Consider the following 24069-nt stretch of genomic DNA (forward strand, 5'->3'; position numbering starts at 1 on the left):
ACATTCCTCCACTCAACTGGCACAGATGAAGGTACCTGCACCATGGATAAGGATACCCGAGAATAATCCAACAAGAAGCAGCCATACGGATGCATTCAAGGATGTAGTTGTAGCAAACTACATAAAAACCTTACAATCAAGAGAAGCATACAAGGAGATGACAGTGAACTAAACGATTACTTGAGCAGCACAGCACATTTTAGGAAACATCTGGTACCAACACATGAAAGAAGTTGGAAGACAAAGTTCAGAGGGGGAATGCTTTGTTTGTGCATTCCTACCTTATAGCATGGGGAAGTCCAAGATATTTGTAGCTGTAGAAATTGATGTCTAGACAGCGCACTGTCTGTCGCACGTGGCAATGTGCAAGACCAGAGGCCAGTTCATGGGTAGTGAGGCCTCACTAAAATGGGCAACTGAAGCAACCGATCCAAATGAAGGCGACTATGTCAGGACATAAAAACTAGAAACAATGGAAAGACAAATTGTGATCAGATATGAGAAGCCTGGAGTTAAAGGAGAAGACACCAAAAGAAGCGAACCAGAAGCTAAATGTTCAAGGAAAAACTCCAGACGAGGCTCGAAGTTGGAAGAACAGAGGCCAAATGCAGATTTGTGGAACAGTGCTTTCACCAGACGAATGGGAGAAAGAAGTAGTGATTTGCAGAGCATGGATGGTCATTGGAGCCTGCAAAGAAGCAATTGAAAACGCATAAATATATGCAAGACATTGTGGCCAAGGCTTGCAAAGGTGCCGACATGGGTCGAAGACAGAGGAGGAACCCTGTAGATACCACTGGAAAGCTCAAAACTGTGCTTCAGGAATAATGGCACAAGAAAGATGGGAGAGAATCAGAACTGTGGACAAATCTTTGATGCTCCAGGAATGGTTCATGGAACTGCAGTAATTATGGCCCATTACTGGGTATGTGGACCCAAAGCATACATCAGACTGCCAAGAAACTGGGGAGGTACGGCACATTAGTGAATGTCCATGTTCCAGCATTGGCGATTCCAAAAAGTGATCTGAACATTGACAGTTTCCCGAAAGCAGATGCTCACCTGAGAAAGAAGAGATCTGTGGAACTGATGAACCGAATAAAGAGAATTACTTTTCTGCCAAATCAGAAGAAGCTTTTCATGCGATCCTGTATGGACACGGGCTGTTCAGCCTCACCTCATCAGTGTTCACAACAATCTTCATGCCAAGAATTCAGATTGGAGCTAATACTAAATGGTTGCAGATAACCAGATGGGCTTTACGGCAAACCATCAACACGACCATAAAAGGATTCAACGCAATTAAAGAAGAGTTAAGGGCAATCCGACTGATGACTCTCTAGAACAGATATGTACTTGACATGATCACAGCAATGGATAGAGGTGTTTGTGCAAAAATTGGAGAATCATGTTGCACATTTATACCATCTCATGATGAAGAGAACGGAACTAACAGAGGCCATAGGTATGCTGTTGAAACTACAGAATCAAATGATTGATTAAACTGACAAAGTGGATGACAGTTGGTTTGGATCACTATTTTCACGGGTTCCACAATGGATGGCAGATGCATTCAAATTCCTAGGAGCCCTGCTAGTGATGAAATTGCTTGGATTTTGTGTTAGCAAGATAATCTCTCAGTGTCAGAAAACTGCGAAAAAAGCTATAGGGATGAAAATCATGATCGATGTCGAGCCAGGATGGAAGCCTAAGAGACTTTGTGAAGGCCAGCATTCATGCACCAGAAGGAACAAAGTTTCTATATCCCAGGAAGCATAGACATTATGTGGGAAGATGGGTTTACTGCAGCCCAAATGGACAGTGTCAGCTAATGACATGGTACAAGGACGAACACGTGAGAGCAGCAGGAAGTTTAAAAGGAGTCATAAAAATATGGACCCCAAAGAGACATTTCTTCGGACCTTCATATATAGAACCAGAAGATGAAGAAAGAATGGACCCAGGCGATGAAGTGAAGGTGAATAAAGAGGAACCAAAGAAGATGTATCCAAAGGAAGAGATGAAAGTGGCCGATGAATCACCCAGAGGGAGGAGTGTAGAGGAGGTCCCAAATACAGCCCGCACTCCAACCGTCCATTTTGAAGTACCAGGAACGTCCACGCCAAAGTATGTGACGTATGACGAGCAAATAAACCAGCAAAGAGCCGCAGTGGGGCTCTGTCCAGTACCCATCAGAAGAACGCCGCCTATTGAAGTACCGATAGCAAGGAAAACATGGACAGTAAGGTACTGATTGAGAAAACCATATCAACAAATGAAACGAAATGAAGATCGAAGTACAGTCCCTTAAGAAGCCAAAAAGGTCTTCATGGAAGACAAATGGTGACATCACGAGAACCCGGACTGACTCACATATAGAAGGTATGACGACCAGAGAATGATGTAAAGAGACGAAACGCCATGGACAAGGGACATCGTGAACCTAAAGTGAAAGAACAATGTCAAATGCAAGAAGCTTATGCTGTGAGCATGACGAAGATGTTCAACCAGTTTACGCATGTACATATGCTTGGAACCGCAAGAAAGCTAAGAAAATCGTGCAGCCTTCTATGCTTAGTAGAAGACAGTTTACGGCAAGCGCCACCTATTCATATGTACCTCAAAAGAAGCATGTTATACAAGTATACTTCCACTATGCATAAGAAGCAGAATCAACCAAAGGTTACTAAAGGCCACATGAAGAGAGCTTCATATTTAACAAATCAAGAATAAGCGGCAGAAACAAAACTCAGCAGAGGCAAATTGTGCCAAAAAAGTCAAGGTCGTATCAATTAAACTAGACAAACAGTAGCTACAATTAATTGAAGCAAAGAACAGAATATCCTGCTCAGAAAGGTCAAGATAAGAAACTGAAGGCAGGTGGTGGATAAAACGAAAATCAAATACACAAATTACATGAAGAGGTAAATTCACGTCTGAATCACGTGACCAGCCGAGTGAGAAGTGAGACTTTCACATCTATGCATGGCAGTGGGTTAGGTGAAGATAGCAGAACCTTTCCAGACAGGAGATGCAGTCTCGAGGCCACCCAGAGTGAAATAATTGACACATGGCCACGAACGTAATGATTGATTATAACAATAATCGGAGGAAGGCCGGGGAGCTGGTGGGCACCCTGCACCAGGCCAACCAATCTGCGTGCTGCTAAGCAAAGTGGAAAAGTATGAGTGGGGTTGGTGCCAACCCAATCATAATGGACCAGGTAATCTAGGGTCCTATAGTTAGAACCAATGGGGCGTCGTACTTTTAGTGACGTCTACAGTAGCCATTTTGAAGGAAGTGCTTAGTTGCCCCACCTGACAGTGTTTACCCAATCCCCTTACTCCGTTACCATATACAGATGTACTACCTACATTAAAGTTACTTTCTAAGAACCAATAGAATTGCATGCCAACTTTTAAGCGTTAAACGTCACTGATGAGTTTTCTGTATAAAGGTTATGTTTTTTTATGAAGTTCGTTGGAGTTGTAAAGCGAGAGAGAAGATCAAGTGTCCACTGATATTTATATGACTCCCCGTTTTTTGTACTGGTCATTAAACGGACTCTCTTTGCCAAACCGTTGATTTGTCAGTATTGATTTGATGCTCGAGTATAAATCTGCATCCCCATCCATCTCACGGGTGCTGCTATTCCATCTTAAAGTGCTATTGGGCAAACCCCAGCTCGATGAGCCGGTTGGGGGTCCTGGTGCACAGAGGCGCCTGCAGAGGAGAGAGATCTACCACCCACTCTCTGACTGGAGAAGTGTCTGGCCCTCAGAGAGTTGGAGGTGGCTGAGCGAAGGGCTCTAGAAGGAAGGTGTTTAGAGAGTTGGATGTAGTGCGGGCCCCTTGCCCAGAAAGCCTTGTGGATGATGCCGAGGGTCGTGAACTTGATCCTCGCAGCCACCAGGAGCCAGTGGAGAGATACGATCCATGGGCTTGAGGCCAAGGACAATTCTTGCAATCCTATTTTGGATTAATTAGAGGGTGGAGTGTAGAGGAAGGTAGATTGAGAAAGAGGCTGTTGCAGTAGTCCAGCCGAGAGTACCAGGGCTCTGGAGACGGTGAGCTTCGGAGGGAAAGTGAGAAAGGGAAGAATACCTCTGAGGAGGCACAGCTGGTGGTGGGCCTTTGTACCGAGGTCTGTGATATGAGGAGAGAAGGAGGGAGATGAGTTGAAGAGGACAATAAGGTTTTTTGCCACATAGGAAAGCGCAGGAAAAGGGCCCAAGGAGGTTGGCCAGAGGGAAAGTGGAAGCAGGGGTCCCAATGAGAAGAATCTCAGTCTTACTGGCATTAAGGCAGGGATCATTGGAGGTGCACCACTCCTGAATCGTGGATAGACAGTCAAGAATGAGAGGAGGCTGAGGGGAGCCTGAAGGAGATCAGAGTGTCATCCGCATAAAACTGAAAGTTAGAGGAGAAGGTAGAGAGGAGGTGGGCCAGAAGGGCCAAGTAGACGTTGAAAAGCCAGGGTGAGAGGTTACACAGAGATGGCAGCGAGGTGGACTTTTAGAGAATTGAAAGTCCCGAGTCTAATAGGTGTGTTGGATAAAGGAATAGATCTTTAGGTGAACAGTCAATAGAGTTGATGTTTTTAGAGTTGCACCAAATGACAAAACTTTTCTACTTATTGGAGCAACACTACCTGGTGTTCGGCTTACATGCCTCCAAGTATGTCCAAACATCTTTCAGGTGGAGATGTCCAAACTATGACTTCAGGAGCCAAGCTGCTAAGTTCAGTGTCTGGGGGCACAGGTGCCGTGTTTTCCCTAGGTCTTGTGACAGCATGCTGTATGGGCAGGACAGTTTCCTGGGAGGGGAGACTGACATGCTCATGAGATGAGAACCATGGCTGCCAGGCCCACGTGAGTGCCACCATGATCAGTGTGACTGGTTCCACATGCATCTGGTGCACTATCCTGCTGAGAAGGGGCATTGTGGGAAAAGCGTAGGAAAATCGTTCCCTTTGGACCACCTCTGCGGGTACCTGGAGGGGTAATCTTGGCATTGGGCGTTCTCCAGAGTCGTGAACAAGTCAATGTCTGGATAACCCCATGCTGTAAAGACTTGCAGTAGAATATGCTCTTGCAAGCGCCAGTCATGCTCTATGGGTAGGTGCAAGTCTCTGCTGAGCAGGTCTTCAGAGGATTGTGTTCCCCTGGAACATGTTGCGATAGTAGGAACAGGTTGTGTTTGAGTTCCCACTTCCAGATGTTCTGGGACAGTTTGGATAGCCCTAGAGAGTAAGTGCCCCCCTGTTTGATCAGATAGTACATGGACGTGGTGCTGTCTGTAAGGACAAGAACTGTCTTGCCTTGTAGGGTTGATTGGAAGGCTTTAAATACAGCAAGCAGTTCCAACAGGTTGATCTGTCTAGATGCTACTGATGGGGACCACATGCTGTGGTCGCCGTCTAGTGGAGGTGTCCTGTGTGCTCTCCACCCCAACGGATGTGTCAGTGGTGAGAGTGGCCTCTACTGCGGGGATGGTGATTATTTCCCCTTCAGAAGGCTTTCCCCTGACCACCACTGCAGCGACTGAACGAAGGCTGTCGAGGCAACCACTAGATGTCAGAATGATACCGAAGAGAGCAGAGTCCTCCACAGGCTTGTTGATGATGGAAGCCTGAGTCTCTGGCTTAAATTCTGAGTTTTTAAGCCACGCGCAGCGTTTTAGTACAGTATCCTGTACGAGAACGCGTCCCATTGAATACAAAGTGTTTGCTGAAGGGCATCAGGTCACTCAAAACATCCTCAAACACTCCTAGATGGTTGGTGCCAGTAGGTTCTGGGACGTTTTTCAGGCCATCTTGCACGAGCCCCCAAGCAGCATGGTGTTATTGGCAATCCTAGTATAGAAAGCAGCAGATGTCCGTTTGCCCAGAGTGTGCAGCTTTTTACAATCCCTGTTTGGAGGGGACTCAGACAAGGATAACAGCACTCATGCTCTTTTCCTGGTGATTTTAACAACCAGGGAGTCCGGGACAGCATGGCCTCATATATATATATATATTTTTTTTTAAAGTTTTTATTGTTATAACAACCAAAACATACTGAAGCTTCACTTTGCACATCACAATATTCCAACCTTTACATGCATACTTCCATTTTGCTGCCTTGCCCTCCCTCTTCCTCCCGTCCGAGCCTACTTCGCCTCTTGATCTTCACTTGTTGCTTCTATAGGGATTTAAACTTCTATGCCCGCAGCAGAGTCCTGATCGCTCGGCCAGTCATGGGCTGGCCCGTATAATGTGGCCACTAAGTGCCTCCAGGCCGTCAGTTTCTGCTTCTTCCTCCCCGCCTCTATTGCATGCTTCTTGCCATACTACTGTTTCAGCTTCCGTCCATTTTTGTAGGTCTTTCCACCAGACCTCCATCTTAGGTCGGTTACATGCTTTCCATCCCATGGCCATCCTCCTTTGGCCAATAAATATGCCAGGTCTTTTAATTTGCTCACATGTTTCAGTTGGCGTGGCCTAGGGAACCCGCCCACCAAACATGCCCATGCTGATTTGATGTTTATTTTAAATCCCTTTTTCTTCGAGCCGATGGGCTATTTCTCCCCAGAATTTCCCCAATTTCCAGGCATGTCCAAAATATGTGCGTCATCCCCACGTTCTCATCCCCGCATTTGGGGCATGTTTGCTGCTGTGCATTCTTGAATCTAGCTATCATTTGGGGGGGGCAGGGGGGGTCATATATGCTCTTTGGGTTATATATAGCTGTATTTGCTGTAGCCTAGAATTTCTAGAAAGTTTCTTGTGGTACCCCTGAGCCCGTTCCCACATCCCATCAGACACGTGCCCCCACCTCTTCTTCCCAGTCGTGTCAATTGAGTCACTTCCTTCCCCACCTTGGACATCATAAGTTTGTATAATCTAGATATCTCGTGCCCTCCTTCTGCTATATTAAATATTGTTTCTATGGTGGGGTCAGGGTGTTCCTCTAATATCATCTCGGACCATGTCTCTTTAATCCGCCGTACCATTCTATTATATGTGATATATTGCCCTTCATGCAACCCTGTGTCCTATCAGCCCCTCGAATGTTTTGATCTTCCCTTCTTGCCAAATCTCCCCTAGTGTTACAATTCCCACCTGTTCCCATTGCCTCCCGATTGTCTTCATCAGTTGCCCACCCTCCCTGCCAGTACGACCATGGTGTACGTGGTGAACACTGTGTTGGGTTCTCCATGGCCTGACAAGCTTTTCTCCATACCTCACATCCCAGTACCAGCATCTTGGAGCGCTCCTTCATCTCTGCTTTGGGCAGCCATATTATTTCTTTTAGCAAGAACGGGGCACATTCTAGTCTCAGCAATCTCGACCCCAAGGTGGGGTTATCTGATAACCACTTAGCCACGTATTGTAGTTGGCTTGCTAAGTAGTAGATCTCGTAGTTCGGCAGCTTTATGCCCCCTTTATCATGTATATTGTGCAATTTCCAAAGGGCAATTCTGTTCCTAGTGCCATGTCATAGAAATCCCCTGCATATGCTCTGTAGCTTCCTAAAGAATCGCTTCGGTATCAGGTATGGTATATTGTCAAAAAGGTGTAATAGTCTCGGCAATACCACCATCTTCAGCAGCACCCTCCTCCCCATCATTGCCAGGGGGAGTTTAGCCCAGAATCTCATACTATTTTCAATTTTCTGTACCGCTTACTCAGTATTATTCTGATGTTCCTTCTCTACCGTGTGATAAATGTCTATCCCCAGGTATCTGAACTTATTTGGTTCCCATGGTATTTGTAGCACCGGTAATTGATCGCATGGGATATCTACATACCTCCCTAGTGGGAATATGCATGATTTTCCTATACCCGATAGCAACACAAATCGCTCCATCACCTCCAAAATATATTGGAGGTTTTCTTCGGGGTATCGTAAGTACAACAGCATGTCATCTGCATATAGAGATTAAATGTGGCTCCCCTTTTATTTCTAACCCCATTACCTTGTACTGTTGCCTCATGTATGTTGCTAGGGGCTCTAGTGCTAAAATGTACAGCATCGGGGACCATGGGCATCCTTGTCTAGTACCCCTGCTTAGTTGCCATCTTTCAGAGATGACAGCTCCCGTTTTGACTCTGGCTAACAGCGCACTATACAATAGTTTGACCCATTTTAGGTACCCAGGTCCTACCCCATAGTTGGTCAAGGCTGCAATCAGCCAGTGCCATCTGACAGCCAAAGGCTTTTATTGCGTCCAGCGATACAACTGCCAACTCACCCGACACTTCTTGTATGTTGTATGACCCGATGGAGTCTTCTAAGGTTGTCGGATATGTTCCTGTGCGGGATATATCCTGTCTGATCAGGGTGAATGAACTGGTTAATCTGTTTCATTCCATTTGCCAATACCGCAGTGAGCATTTTGCTATCTTGATTCAGCATTGATAGCAGTATAAACGACCCCAAATCCTTGCCTAATTTGTCAGGTTTGGGAAGTGGGATGATAATCACCTCTCTTAGGGATTCTGGCAATCGTCTTGAATGCCTCATTTAGCATTGTGAGCAGTGGGGGAAGCACCTAATTTCTGTGCATTTTATCAAATTCACTGGGGAGCCCGTCTGCTCCTGGGGTCTTGCAAGTGGGCAATTGCACTACCACCTCTTCTAGCTCTTCTAGAGTGATATGGGCATCTAGGTCTTCTCGTTCCTCCACGCTTATTCGCGGCAAGCCTATGTCCTCCAGTGCATGCATTATTTCCCCGCTGTTACTGCCTTCTATGTCCCTGTATAGTTTCCTATAGTATTCTAGAAACTCTCGATTGATGCCCTCCTGGGTGTCCGCTAAGTTCCCATCTTCCCCTACTATTGCTCTTATAGTGGGTCTGGGGGTCTCTTATACAACCATGCCAACATCGTTCCCGGTTTGTCTCCTCCCGCATGCTGCCTCTCAACATACTTTTTATAGTTCAGATTGCATAATCTCTCCCAGTGTTCTACACATTCCTGCTGCAATCGGCTAATAGTTTCTACTTCCTCTTTCGTGCTACCCCCCTTGTTCGAGATTGTCTCTAGCTTAGTTTCAGCCTTCTGCAATTCCTTTAGTATACCTCCCCGTAACATTTTAGATTTGGCTATTGCTATACCTCTCACAACCACCTTAAAGGCTTCCCACAGGGTACTGGCCGATTCCACGCTCCCGTGTTGATCTCAAAGTACCTTACAATTTCTTCTCTAAGATCCTCCCTAAAAGCTACATCTTTCAGTGCTTCGGCTCTAAGTCGCCAAGTTGGTATCCTTGGGGGTCGGTATTGCCATGTCGGGATCAGTGGCAAGTGGTCCGATAGGACCCTTGTATTCTGTTTGTGTTACATCCGCCATCACGTCTTGCGCAGAGAACATGTAATCTAGTCTCGTAAGCAAAATTATGTGGGGTGGAGTAGTGCGAATACTGCCCGTCTTGTGGGTGGTGCACCTTTCATGCATCTACCAGCCGCAGATTTGTCAACAAGGCCTGCAAGGCCTTGGCGGCAGGGGCGGGCCCTGCCTTGTTTATTATCTGACCTGTCTACTTTCGGGTTTAATGTGCCATTGAAATCTCCTCCCCAGATTACCACCCCCCCCACCATATAGAAGCACACTGTTATATAGGGTCTTGAAATACGTCACTGCATCCTGATTCGGGGAATATGTATTAATAATGCATATTTCTTTATTTTCCAGCAGCCCCCGTATAATCACCATCCTCCCATCTGCTTTCACTGGGGACTGTAATAATTGGAATGGGACATGGGGTGCTACCCACGTAATCATTCCCCTGGCATATGTCGAATGTTGCTCCGATGACGGTCCCTCCCCATTTCTTCTTAATCACCTCTAATTTTTCTTTTGTGAGATGAATCTCCTGCAGTAAGGCTACATCTATCTTCTGCCTTCTCAAATACATCATGACTTTCTTCCTTTTTAGGTAGCTGTTGAGCCCCCTGACCTTCCTAAGGTCCCCCATGTTCCAGCCGCTTCTCCTTCCCTGTTCGCATATCCAAAACCCCTATCCAATTTGCAACTACTTGTGCATGTAAGCTCGTTCCCAAACTTAAACTCAAACTCCCCTTAACCTTGAACACCACAATTCCCCCAACTGCCCCTCCCTCCCCCATCCTACCCTGCCCCAGTTTGTTCCCCAAAGCCCTACATTCACACCTCTTTCCCAACTGATGCCCAGCGCCATACCTGGATCTCAGGCACCCTCGCATCTAGCCCCTATCCTGGCTGTCGCCAGTGCTCGGGGCACAGCAGGGAGTTATCGCCCAACTAGCGCCTTGACTATTCCAACTACTGGGGATTGGTCAACTTCATCCGATGTCTCCTATATTAACCATAGTTCGGTGCACTCTTATGCTTCTCAGTTGCGTTGTACATTTCTATATTCCAGTCCAACAAGTCAGTCTATGGGTGTATCAGTTGCTAGCATGTGCACATTTACTGACGCGCCTTTTAGACGCAATTTTAATAACCCCTATCGCTTCTCCCGCCCCATCCAATATCCAACATGTCGCTGATTCACTTATCCTGTCCATCTTTTTCTTGGCCGACACTCGTCTCCGGGCAGCCCTGGGCATCCAGCCAGCGTGCAGCCTCTTCCGGAGTTTCAAAGAAGTGTGCTTTGCCTTTGTGTAAAACCTTGAGTTTCGCCGGGTACAAAAGCATGCATTTGAAACCTGCTGCCCGCAATCTCCTTTTCACCGCCACGTAGCTTTACCGTTGTCTCTGCACCAGCATGGTATAATCCGGGAATGCACTGATGGTTGCCGACACCCTCTTTATTGTCCCACCCTTTCCGAAAGAATTCCAAAATCTTCTCTGTCTCAGTAGTTCAATATTTTGCTATTATTGTGCAGCGAGGCGCTCCGGGTTGCGGCCTCCTCGTCAAGGCCCTGCGCGCGCTCTCTCAATCACGAACCCCTGAGAAAGCTTGACCGCTGCTATTTCCTGGATGACCATGTTTCCTACGTAGTCCGTGGGATCCATGCCTCCTTCTCCTTCCCGTAAACCAACCACGCGGATATTATTGCACCCGTCTCTCTCTTCAGCCTCTTCCGCTCTGTTTTCTAGATTGGCCACTTGTTGTTTCAATATGTGGACCTCTTTAGCGTTGGTGGTGCTAACCTCAGCATTGGTTTTCACTGCGCTCTCCAGGCCACTTGTACTCTCCGCCAGGGCCCTTAAATCCTGTTTCAGTAGGTTAACCTCTATTCCGACTGCGTCTATGTTGGTTTCCAGTGCTGCTTTCAGGTCTGCCATTGCAGCCCCCCCACGAAGATTTCAGTTCTGTTATGGCAGCAAGGATCTGTTCGCCCCTTGGCGTGGCCATCTCCTCCGGCACAATGGCCCTGTCTTGTGCAGGTGACATCGGTGTCTGTTGTGGCTTGTTGAAAATGTCCATCGATGGCTGCTTGCCTTTCCCTTTGCTCCCTTTGAGAGCCATTGCGCTGGATGTCTCTGGTCCTGCTCGTCTATAGCTCAGGTTTCAACCGCTCTTGTGATACATCGGTTCTCGGAGTGGCATGCAGCCCTAGCTTCACCGGTGCAGGGTTCCTTGTGGCTCCAACCGCTTCTTGTGTCTGGTACTGTTCGCGCAAGCCTTGGCCAGCCTGTGCGCTTGTTGATTGGTACAATGCATTGGTCCTTATCCAAGACTAGAGTACTGTCCTGGCTGTGCAGGGCTGGCCCTATATTAGCTCTCCTGGTCAGATAGCGGTTTGCAGGGTTGCCTGTGTAATGTTATTATGCTGCACTTATTTGGTATTCCAGTGTTGTTCACTTGCCCCCCAAAGATATTCCACTTCCTTATCCGCACCTTTTTGGTGTGCTTCGACTTTCAGAGGGGTGGCCTTCACCAGCTGTTAACTTGTGTTATGCAGTTCACTGCCTAGGCATTACCAGTTGGAGCCTGGCACTTCTATCCCTGAAGGGGGAGCCTCGGCCCCGCATATGTTCGGTGCTCAGCTTTTTCCATTGCACTGTAAGGGGCTATTTTGTATGTACCACCCACCTTGTGCTCCTCACCACTGGTCCTCCTTCCAAATGTCCGGACGTGTCACTTTCTTGTGGCAGGGCTTTGTCTGCCTTGTCTTGTTCCTGCCTTCAGGCAGCGCTAGCTTCCAGTGGCGGTGTCATTATATTGTTGGTTCCCATCTGATAATGCAGTCGCCAATGCTCCCCGTTCCGGACTGTTTGCATTAATATTGTTTGGCATACCATATCTGTAGTATCACATTGCCACTCTCCTGGTCCAGCTGCCGGGTCTCATCACGGCGCATGCATCCACCGATTACTGCCCTGTTCACGGGGGTTTTCACGCTTTGCTTCTTGCTGCTTTTTATCCTTTTTTTTTCTCGTTTATTTACATATTTTATTTTGGGGCCACCTGCGTTGAACCCGCACATACTCGGGGGGCGAGGGGGCAGCCCCCGCTGCCAGGCACCCTCAGAGCCGCCCCCAGCTGCACATGCTCCGCAGATGCCTCAGCGCAGGCAGACCCCCCTGGCCGAGCCTCCTGGCATCTCATCTGCTTCTGTGCGTTGGCGATCGCGTGCCCGGTACCAGTAGATCCTGCTCCTCCGGTCACCTCAGTCTGCTCCGAGGGCACAGTCCGCACCCTCAGGGGATCCTTTGTTGCTGCCCACCGCCATTTCGAGGCTAGCCCCACTTCGCCGCCCGGGATCTTCAAAAAGGTCCACAACTCCCGACACTGCCGTTCGATTAGCTTGCGGCAAGGAGCCTTATACTCTGCTTGATTTTATAGTATTGCAGTCATCTTTCCATGCCTTAACTAATGGTTCAAAGACATGCGCTTGCAGGATCAATATTCCGGATCTAGGAGCTCACTGGGAGAGCAGCCTAGTACATGGCTGCCAAGCCACGCCCCCTGCCTCTAATATATAAGGGTTCTGAAGGTGCCAGGCATAACTTCTCCACTCAAGGGTTGACAGCTCGAAGGAGCGAGGGTGTGAGCAAAGAGGGAGGTAGGCGTTTCTTCAGAGTTCATGAGGGGAATCGCCTGACTGACGGGGAAGGATATCCTCCACGAAATCTGAATCGGGCACGGCTTCTTGGGTGACAATCTTGAAGTTGTCAGCTGCCTTCTTGATGTGGTTAAGGAGCATTTGGTTGTCAATGGGTGCCGAGTCCTGGGGTTACACAACGGGAGGAGTGTACAAGAAAATATGGTCTGGTTCTGGGTCATGGCTCGGGGTAGCGTGCCAAGTGCCCTGATCATCAGAGGGGGCCCAGTCTTGGTCTAGAGTCCTGTGATCTGGGTCAGGGACATAGTAAATTTCCTTGTCAGGATCATCCAGGTCGTCAAGGAAAACATCCACAGAAGGTTCCCGTCTACATTGTTCAGCCTTGGGGACTTTAGAGGTAGAGGACAAATATCCACAGGCCTATGTCTCTTGAGAATATCGTCAAACTGATCTGGAAAGTTGATCAACTTGGACATTTTCTCCACACATGCTTCAAACTCCTCTCTAGTCCAACCAGAGGAGTTGGCCTAATCAGGGGGAGGGAAGGGTTTGACAGCTACAGCAGGTTCCTGCTGTAGTGCAAGAGAGAGGGGGAGAACCTGGAGAATACCCCTCTGGTAAAGGGGAGGCTTTTATACAGTCGGAACCATGTGGATGGGCCCATTTTGGCACATCTCGAAACACTACCGCATCGGGGACGGAAGATTTATGGGAGGCGCCTGCCGAAAATCTGCACGCTGTGCATAGGCTGCGATGGCAGGTGAGCAGAGGGCGTGGAACCGCAAGGGTCATTAGGCCACTCCAAACTTTTCTGCGAGCCACGATTGCTTCCTCAAAGGATCGGTCGAGGGACGCTTAGGGTTTGTGTGTTTGTGTGTCGTGGTAACGTGTGTGTCCTTGTCGCTGGGGAGTGATCTCCCCATCGCATGGCTGGTGACATGCTTATTGGGGCTGGGGCAGGACACGCGTGAACCTGTATGTTGCATCGTTAGGTTTACGTCCGAATCGGAGCTGTGGCTGCCAGCAGACTCTTCATCCGAGGAGACAGGGCTGGTGGGGATGCCACTCAGCCTGCACGGAGTAGGCAACCCACCACTTGGTGCGCCTGTCTTTTAAAGTTTTGGGTCAAAAAAGTTTACACGCCTTGCAACGCTGTGGTAACAAGGTAGGCATTGACTGCAGTCTTTATGCGTATCTTTCCAAGGGAATTTGCTGTTGCAAGATGTGCAAAGTTTAAAGGGAGTACACTCCATAACAGAGTGAAAAGGCAGCCAGACCAAAGGAAAAAGATGAGATGGGCAAACAAGAGGCATTCTTGAAAGAAAGTCAGTAGATGGGACCCCACTCTCCCTAATGTTAGGCCGGCCCTGAAGGCCAAAGGCTAGAAGAAATCAGTCGCCAGAGAAGTATCAACGAGGCACGACCAGTTGTCGAGAGGATGTCAAGTTGTCGTTGAGACAGCCATTGAATAACTTTAGCGAGAACCGCTTAAGCAAGACAAGCAATATAAACGCTATACAAGCTCTGCATTTAGCAACAGACTAAACAGGCGGAAAAAAACAATCTGGTGGGACCAAGACGTGTGAAGAATTTTGGGTACACTACACATCACGTGGCGGATAGTGTTACAGTTACACCCATGTCAACGTCCCTTTTCGATCTTCGAAAGATGCAATACTCTGCGATTACCACTAGATGTCGGACTATGCTCATTTTAATTGTAAGCAGATTCACAAGCATCAGAAACTGAGTTGAAGGTGCAGTAGGCCAGGTGGGTGATTGCATGCATTTTTGTCAGCTACGATGGGCCAGACAATTTATGCATTTGAAGATTGAAATACAGATCTGTAACAGAATTCTTCATCTGACTGGCAACCAACAAAGATCTCTGCAAATGTGAAATAGGGAAAAACGTTGACAGATCAGTCTAACAACAGCTTTTGAGAAATCTGTAAGCAACAAAGTTGTTTCTGTGGAATACCTGCTAAAATGGCATTCAGTGAGCCACAGCTGGATGATCAACAGCAGGAATAAAGGGGAGAACAGAGCAAAGAAGCCGAAGTTTGAAATAGAAACATTTAACTTTCTGATCAACTTGGAATTCACATCCCAAGTTGAACTGTCAATAATAACCTAGATTGTTTACCTTGTGTACAAAAGAAATGGGGAGGTCGAACAATAAAGTGGAGGTGGTGTTCTTAATGGGTTACTCAGCAGGTGTTGGATTAAAAAAGGATAAACTCTGTTTTTAATGGTTGAGTTGTAAGGCGTTGGAACTTGACCATGGTCTTACTTCAGATTCGCAGTTAATAGTTTCCTGAAAAATATCAATTGTTCACATGCAATCATCCGCATTAGAATGATACTCAATATCAAATGTGGAGAGAATTAACATGAAGCAGCTGAAGGTAAATATTAAAAAGTAGAGAAAATTCCTGAGCCACCTCACGGAAAACTGGGATAAAATCAAAATAACAGCTCTCAAATGGAACCAGTTGAGTGGGATTATTTAGAAATGAACAGAACTTGCCTAGGGCTTCCTGGGACATACCTAAGAATTCAGACAGCAGAATGTCAAAGACTACAATGTCGAAAGATGTTTAGAGATTCAACCTAATCAACCACCTTCAACAGTTTCTTTCAAGCGGTCATCCCATACAGTTACTAGAGACATTTTTGTTCCATGCAATGGATGGAAACCAGAGTTGAAGTCCAGAGATTGGTGCTTTGTAACATGTTCTTGCAGTGGGGAGGTAACTACCATTTCCGGGGTTTTAGTCGGCTGGGGTAATCCAGGGATCATGCAATAGTTCTGTGTTAAGTGGAGACCAGCAACATTTTTTATTTATTTTACTTTTTTACTTACAAGGGAGCGACAACGGATACCTTCAAGACCTGTGAAACGGTCCTTTGAGAGATGGAGAAATGTTATAATAAAGACAGTTTAGGTTTAGGCCCAACTGCAGGCGACACTTGATGGTAAGAAAATCCGAGTTCTGGTTGGTAGCTTTTAGAGCCAATAGATGCGAGAATCAGATCCGTAGATGCGAGAATCAAAAATGACTTGGGAGAAGCTGGTTCCAGGGAGCTCTATGAGGCAAGATATATTTGCCAAGATCCTCCTGAATTCGCTTGATTTCTTTCCACAAAAGAATCATTGAATTAGTTTCCCAGTTTAAATTGTTGGTGGAACGCTTAGTGTGAAACAGGAAGGATTTATGATACAAGTTCTTACGTTTTATTTAGAAAACTATTAATACGGTTCTGCAAAAAGCCGAGTTTGCAACGAAGATTTTTTACGGCAACTTAAAGCAGTCTTAGAGGAGCAGAGGGATACAGAATCCCCACATTTATGTCAGATCCCTTGCTTCCTGCGATAACCCTGCTCCAGGTTTCGCAAGGTAGCAGTTTACTCTGATGAAGAGGAGCAATGTGGTTACAACTTAACTGTAAACCGTTCATATAGTACAGAAAATTATTTTCAAATTCAGTATCTGGGTCAGGAAGCATTAGCACATAGATCAGATCTTGCTGTGCGATTCTATTTAAATCCTTAGTGCTACATGAAAGAGCAGACAGGGGAAATGACAGCAAAAAGAAGAGGGTACATGATCTAGTTCGATTGCAAAGATCCTGGCAAAGTGATCCAACCATGTAATCTGAATGGTGCTCAGAAAATCAATTCTGCAACCTCTGTAAGGAATCAGGAAAAGACAAGCAGCCCAAACAATGAGAGTGTGAAGAAAACAAAGAACTGTGGAGGGTGTGATGAGTCACTAGATCCAGTCACTTCTCCCCAGAGGGGAGCCCCGACCTACGAGGCTAGAGAGGTGAGGCCGCTACTCAATAATCCCTCTCAGGTTGGTAAAAAGCAGAAGACCTCAGAGGGAGAGACTCCCCTCATGGGGATGGGGACTCGTGTCTGGTGAAAGACCTCCCTTAATCCTTGCCCTCAGAAGCCTTACCATTGTTAACCTTCACTTTCCTCTCTACAACTATACAGTGTGTTATTATGAAATTGAAAATCCTAATAGTACTGAGATGAAGAACCGAGGAAAAATACAGACTAACAATGTGAGGAATCAACCAAGAACTGTGATGAGGTTGGCCCAAAGAGGCATGATGATTACCTCAAATGCATTGGGTAACACCTCTAACGTTACACTGGGGCTAGCCCAGCTGTATAAAGTGAAAATGGACTAAAGGCGAGAAGTAGGAAGAGCAAGTAGTAGGAAGAGCAGTAAGGGAAGCTGGCATCCGTTCTGCATTGACTGGGAAATTCAAACCTGTGGCAACCAGAGCCAAGGAGACGATCTCTGTACTTGAAGATGATGTGCGAGCAGGTGTGCAACAGCTGCTGGAAGCCTTAAAACCCGGTGTTGGCGCAACATCTAATTGGTTGACTCTGTGGTCCATTAACAGCACTCATACCGCCGCAATGACAAGGAAGAAGCTGCAGAAGCCCACGCAAAAGGAAGCAACGACCCCAGGAAGACCCGGAAGTGCTCCATCAATATATAAGGTGTCAAGGGAGCTGTGCAACAGCCGGGTAGGGTCCAGAGGGGTGCAAGAGTCAAGAAGCACTTGGGAGTAATCTCCCTGGCCACAGTAGTGATACCTAGAGAACCAAGTTTATAAGAACTGCCAAGAACCAGTTTATCAAACTTTTCCCAGCAAGAGACTGCTGTGGAGTCAGACAGACTGAAGTACTTCTCCAGGAGAAGGGAGTCATTCTCCTGGGGAGTAACCCTAAACCTTGAATGTTTATTAATTTACTGTTGTAGTGGCAGGGATGGAGTAGTTGGTTTGGTTTGGAGGGCGGTATGTACATTTCTTTTGACTTCCATCCTGACGAGCACCCAAATTATTCTAGGTTGAAGTAGAGAACCCCACCGCCCCTCCATCTAGGAGGTAGGGAGTGATAGGTTTCTTACCTCATTTGAATAAAGCCCTATAGCCAAAATGATACCTCTTCATCAGCCTCCATACTCAATCACACCACAAGGGTCAAAGAAGGAGCCAAACCAGTCATTTTAACTTTTTTTTTTGTTTTATATAATAAAGAAAATGTCTCAGTAAACCTAGTCTATGGAGTTCCATGCCTAACAAAACTAATTAGGGTGCTCGTCAGTTGCGAAGTTCAAAAGTAAGTCTCTCCTCAGACCAAAATGTAATCTACGCTGGCCCTACCACTAAGACAAAACAACTGAAGTCTAGGAGAATGACTCTCTTCTCCTGGAGTGGCTTCCTCAGCATAATACAGGATCTTCAGATAGTGCTTGGCTATCCGTTGCATTAAAGCATCCGGATCAAGTAGGGGGCTTTTCCAACTCCCCTTCTCCTGGCTTTGTCAGATCATCCTCCTCTGCGTTCCTAGCCTTTGAGGTTCCTTCATCTTGCCTTCCTCCAATGTATTTCAAAGTCTCTATTGTGTTTTGAGAAATAGAACTAATCCTTTTATTGTTCCATTTCTCAGGACGGGTATGCAGTTCTTAGAAATAATTCTCAATCTCTTTGTCAAAGTCTCTCACTGGGACGAATAAGATATACCCAGCAACAAGTTTAACTTCTTGGTCGTCTGCTATACTACGGAGACGAGTAGGAAGACCATAATAAGGATTCTCACCCCTTGGTTATTAGCGGTATCACAGAGAAAAGTAGGATGCGCCCAGTAATGATTTACAGTTTGACTTTTCACTCCCTCATTGGGATGAATATGATGACCCCCCCAGTTGTTATTCACAATCCCTTGATTCCTCACTCTCTCACTGGGAGGAGTACGATTCCGACAATCGTTATACTGCGGTTCTCTCCTGGGTCTCCCATTGTCCCAGTTACCTGCTCTTCTAAGGGTTGGCATCGCAGGGCCTGCTCGCAGGACAGGGCTTCTTCTTCATTCGGTCAGGATGTCTCCCTGCCGGCTCCACAGCTTTTCTAGATGCTCGGCATCCACTCTACTGTGCCACTGTAGCAGTAGTCTCGACACTCAACAGACTACAAAGTCCACCACTTGCAACTGGTTCTCTTCTTTGGGGTTTCCTCCTGCTTTCAGCTCTCACAGCGCATCGCTCGCACGCCAGCAGATTGCCTCTTTGGCACACAGGACTCCACGGCTTCTGACGGCTTTCACAACAATGGTTTGAAATTCCCACACTTTTTATGTTATGAGGGACCAGCAAATGAAATATAGAAGGGCAGTTCTCTGTGAACCATGTTTGTGTTACAAACAAAATATCCAAGTCATTTTGATCAATAAAATCTGCCACTGCTACCGCCTTATTTACAGCTGACCTAGCATTCAGCAAGTCAGAACAAATCCTTTTTTCCTTTCCTGTACCAGCATCAATTGACGTTGACGGTTTACCCAAAGTGTCCTGTATATTACACGCTCGCTTCTTAAAGTGATACCAGTAAAACAATGGAACCGTCACAAGAAAACAGGAACATGCTGTCTGCACCAATGTAGCTCTTCCCCCACGCCCACATGCCCACATGCACGGACACTCATGTTGGCTTTGCAAAAACCACCAGCAAAACAAATGTCACTATAGGTAAAGCTATCCATGCTGGCTGCCCTTGCACCAATGCAACACCCCTCGCCCCTCATTTGAGGCTTACACATTCACACAAGCATCCAATTCAACATCTACACTATCTCATTTACACATGCACCCAGGGAGAATCCTCCTTGCATGCACACACAATACACCAAAAAAGTAATTTTTATTTTTTTTAAAACAAAACCTTTCTACTGAAATGTGAAAGGAGGATAGCCCATTTGAGCCAAGTCGCACATTCCACAATGCCACCTAGTAGCCATACCTGGAAGTTCACCCCTCAGTTCCGAGCCACATCAGCAAGACATTGTGGGTATGCAAATTAGCCAAATTGCAAACCTTTTTCTCCAGGAAATTGTTTTGTTCTTAGAGGGCAGGCACTGATATATATAGATATATATATATATATATATTTAGGCAGAGGATTTAATGTTCTTTGTAAGATTTTGTCCGGCACATTCAGATATCAGAAAAAGCACAATACTTCCTGTTTTGAGGCAACAGGGTTTTGATCAATGCCATCCGGCCTTACAATATCTTCTTTGGGCTAACTCAATAGGTTTTGCTTGGGCCTTTGTCGTTTTTGAGAAGAGAAATAAGAGTTCGAAAATTGAATGTGGATAACGCAATGCAGATTTCATGCGATATCTGAGAAACTCAAACTTGGGAGAATGACAATCTTATTTTTATGCTATTTTACGACGTCTTTTAAGCAGTGATTCAAATACTTTTTTTGGGTGCATTTGTTACCATGTATTTTATTATATAAATGTGTTGCACATGTAGAGTTGTTGCAAATCAGTTGTTGCAAATCATTTGATGGAATAAATATATATGTAAAAAACCTATTCTTTCTTAGCTCCATCCCCAGACTACAGGTCTGCTTCAGACACCACAATGACTCCTCCGTCTCCCACACACCACACGCCCAAGAAACAAGGAGAACTCCGGGTAACTGTACTGTGGAGCCAGGGTACTACCAATTTGCCTCCCCAAGGCCCCCAAATGTGCTGGGAGGTACACAGTAACTGCTATGCACATTTAGCCTTGCAGTCAGCCAGCCTGAATCCAATAGGATATGTAAGGTTGGGGAAGCAAAACGTCCTCCCCGCCCCTTGCAACGCCCATAGGTCATTCGTGCTGGGGGACAACTGTCAAAGGGAAAACGTATTTTGTTGCAAAGTAAATCCAGCCAAAGTGCAGGTCCTTAGCTGCTTGCTGCAGCTAAGGGAGCAATCAGTGTTTTCACCGAGCTCCCTTTGTTCTCCATAACGGGTGGTTGGTCACTGCTGTAAGAAAGGGATGGCATCACACTAAGAAAACCCATGGCCAATCCTTACTGCTATGCTACAATATAGTGTGGGATAATGTACACAAGAAAAAGAATTGTTCACAAAATGATAAGTCAGGATGTTATGGCCGGGGATTCTCCCTGCCCACGTTTTTAGCATGCGACAAGGCGTGACTCTTGAGCACAGCACACTCCTGGGCTTCTCTGGCACAAACGCATAGTACGCTTCCACTGTATCAGGACCTTCTGTGCCCAAGTCCCTTCTCATGCAAAGTCTCTTGCTTCAGAGGGCCTGATATGTCACAAATAACAAAACTAAAAGTTATTTGTGGTAACCTTCAAGTAGGATGATTACTCTTCACCCTTGGATCCCCCTCGGCCGGGCTCCGATTCTCCTCTTAGTGGTTAGCCTCCCTCAATCAGGCTCAGACCAACCATTCACTGTGGCCATCCCTCAGTCGGGTTCATACTTGGTTGTTACAATGTTGTTCCGCGAGCTACTTTACACTTTTCTCTTGACGTCCCTCAGTTGAGTTAACTATCGCCTTTCAATCAAGTTCCTTATTTGTAATATTCAAAGTCCCAATGTCTTTTTAAACAATCACTTTTTGTTAGGTCCCCCTCATCCGGGCTCAGACCTTCCACAGCACTTGCCACCTTTAACACAAAAACTTCCGATGGGCGATCACGTCTCTCTGGGTCACTTTGTTAGCCTATGGCAAGGGCGTGTTAATTTACAACGACCGGTTCACACATCATTCCCCTTTGCCGGGTGCAAACGCCCGCCTCACAATTCTCTTAGTCGGACTCACACTTTCCACAACGTGTCAAGGGTTTTCGATTGTAAAAGGGGTTTGGCTTTACCTTTGTATGACCACCCTGACACCTCATGCCGGCCTTCTCTATGGCCTCTTGGTATTGGCAGTTTCACTATTTTGCTGTTCAATACCTTCCTTGTTCAGGAGAGGGGTACCCCAACAGAGGCCTTCAAATTAGCACCCACGTGGTGCCAGACCACTATCTCTGGCAACAAGTTCGTTCACAAAGACCTCTGTCTCTTAATCTGCTTAATGTTGCCACTGCAACCTTGAGTCTAACAGTCCGGCCCACTGTCCAGTTCTTCTGACTCACCGGCTGTGCTGAACTAATTGGTGTTTCTTTCGCCGCTGGATTCAACAACAGTACCATGGCGACCGCGTCTCCCGCCCTGGCTCAGTGCGGGAGGGTGCCCTGTACCGCCAACATCCGTCACACTATTTGCTAGCTGCGATTCCTGGTCTTGTGTTTCTTTTGTCAGAGACTTTGCGGGTCTGGGTTGCAAAGGGCAAGACTGCCCGCCTTTCTCCTCCATTTAAACTGCCGTCCTGGAATAGCTGCTTCCTCGTGCATTCGGCCTTGCTCAGAGTGTAGTCTTGTGCTCCACCTTTTATCCCAGTAGGGAAGGGAAAGGGCAGTCGGGTGTGTGTAGTTGTCGGCAATTGCCTGATTTTGCCCGACCCTTGCATTGGGCCATCACAGGTAAACAGCTCTGATATTAGTCCATTGTCGCTCACAGGGTGAGTGTGTTGGAAAAAGGGGCGGGGTAGAGTGTATAAGAATCTTACTGGACAGGAAGGGAATACCGCATCTCACCCTTCAGTGTCCCACTTCCACTCCCCGAGAACCCAACCTCCAGGTGATTCTCCCGCACTGGTCCACCCACAGGAACTGGATCCAATAGCGAAGGCCGTGTCCTGGCCACCTGGAAGACAGATCCCAGGGGACTAGTAAGTGAGACACCTTCAGGTTTCTCACACCACCCAATTACCCATTATGGTCATGTCATCTCTGCTTTTAATGTCAGAAATAAAAGCACATGGATTAAGTTGTGTGTTCTTTGTGTTCCGCAATAAAGTTAGCTTCATAAGAGTTACAATATGGATTGAAAACCAATGTCTTTTGATAATTGAGGGAAAAGAAGTGTTTCTTTTTTTTTTTTTTAAAGCAGTCAGTGTCGGCAAGTTAACAGAGCTGTTGCAGGCATCTTTTGGCGTGAATGTTCCGTAGTTTTGAATTCTTAGAAAACCAAAAGTTTGTTACAGCTGAATTAACTATTCTATGAATTTATGTTGCACCCTTAACATAGAATCAATACTTGGATATTGGTCAGACAATCATGTCTTTATTGTGGTCAAGATTACCTTTGTTTTAGTATCGGTCAAAAAGCTTGGTATACAACACTGTACACCTTACATGTAGATCTGTGTCCATTTAACTTGTGAAAGATTAAAGCAGGTACTCCTCATGACCGTTAAAAAAATGTTTTTAAAAACAAAACAAACAAAAAAAAAACAATGGCAAGGATTTCTTTTCATAGGTTAGAAAATGTCTTCTTCCATATCAGCAAGTACGTTTGGGGTTAGTTTCTCCCTTAGAGTAACTTGACAAATTGCCTAAAATTATTACTGAAGCTTTCACAATCATAACAGATTAGCTCTATGGGGACCCTAGTGATCAGCTAAATATATTAAAATGCGAGTCAAATGAAACCTACTATGAAGCTTTAAGAGCATGTGCATCGATGATTTAAAAGCCACCAGCGAGCTTATGGGTGAAATCTAGGAAAAGGCGTATTTGTAGGTGAAGCACAATGGAGACGTCCGCCTCAATCCACATTTCTCTAAATTACCTACCCATGTAAGAGCTTTTATTGGCGCTGGTGAGGTGCTGTAGTGCCCAACAGTCATGAGGTACGCAGGCACATATTACTAGGAAACCAAGAGGTGTTACACTTCTGGATTTAGTTACTGCTACAACGTATAGGCCGAGATGGTTTGTAAATAGGTTACTGCTATGCGCAGGCTTTTGGTATAGATAGACTGCACCTGACTTTTTGCTATTTTGCTGGCTAGAGAGTGATCGGGCTTTTAGATTAGAATTTAGTATTTGGGAATCTATATTTCGAGGCTCAGTTTTCAAATGTGTGCGGTTATTCCCCAAAATATAAAACGCGTCTAGATTCTACTGGCACACGAATGGCATTATCCCAAGGTAGTAGCGGCACACTTTCTCAGGCAGTGCTTCAGGGTGGTTTCTGTTTCCATAATGCACACAATTTACTGATGCACACATTTACTCTCGAGAAATGCGCATGCGCCGAGGCAAATGAGGCATCTGTGCTATTCGATTATCATGTGAATACTCCCCCCGCCCCCCTTAATTTATGTTCTTTAAATTTCACTGTAAAATTGACTATTTTGACT

At 46.2% G+C, this 24069-nt stretch overlaps 1 protein-coding gene across 1 annotated transcript in view; it reads right to left on the reverse strand.

Annotated features, from left to right (window-relative positions):
* Window positions 1-24069, reverse strand: part of NXT2 (nuclear transport factor 2 like export factor 2) — a 143044-nt gene that overhangs the window by 49040 nt on the left and 69935 nt on the right. The window lies entirely within an intron of this gene.

Source organism: Ambystoma mexicanum, chromosome 5p (assembly GCF_040938575.1).
Source record: "Ambystoma mexicanum isolate Mex_15411 chromosome 5p, UKY_AmexF1_1, whole genome shotgun sequence".
In the NCBI taxonomy this organism is placed as follows: Eukaryota; Metazoa; Chordata; class Amphibia; order Caudata; family Ambystomatidae; genus Ambystoma; species Ambystoma mexicanum.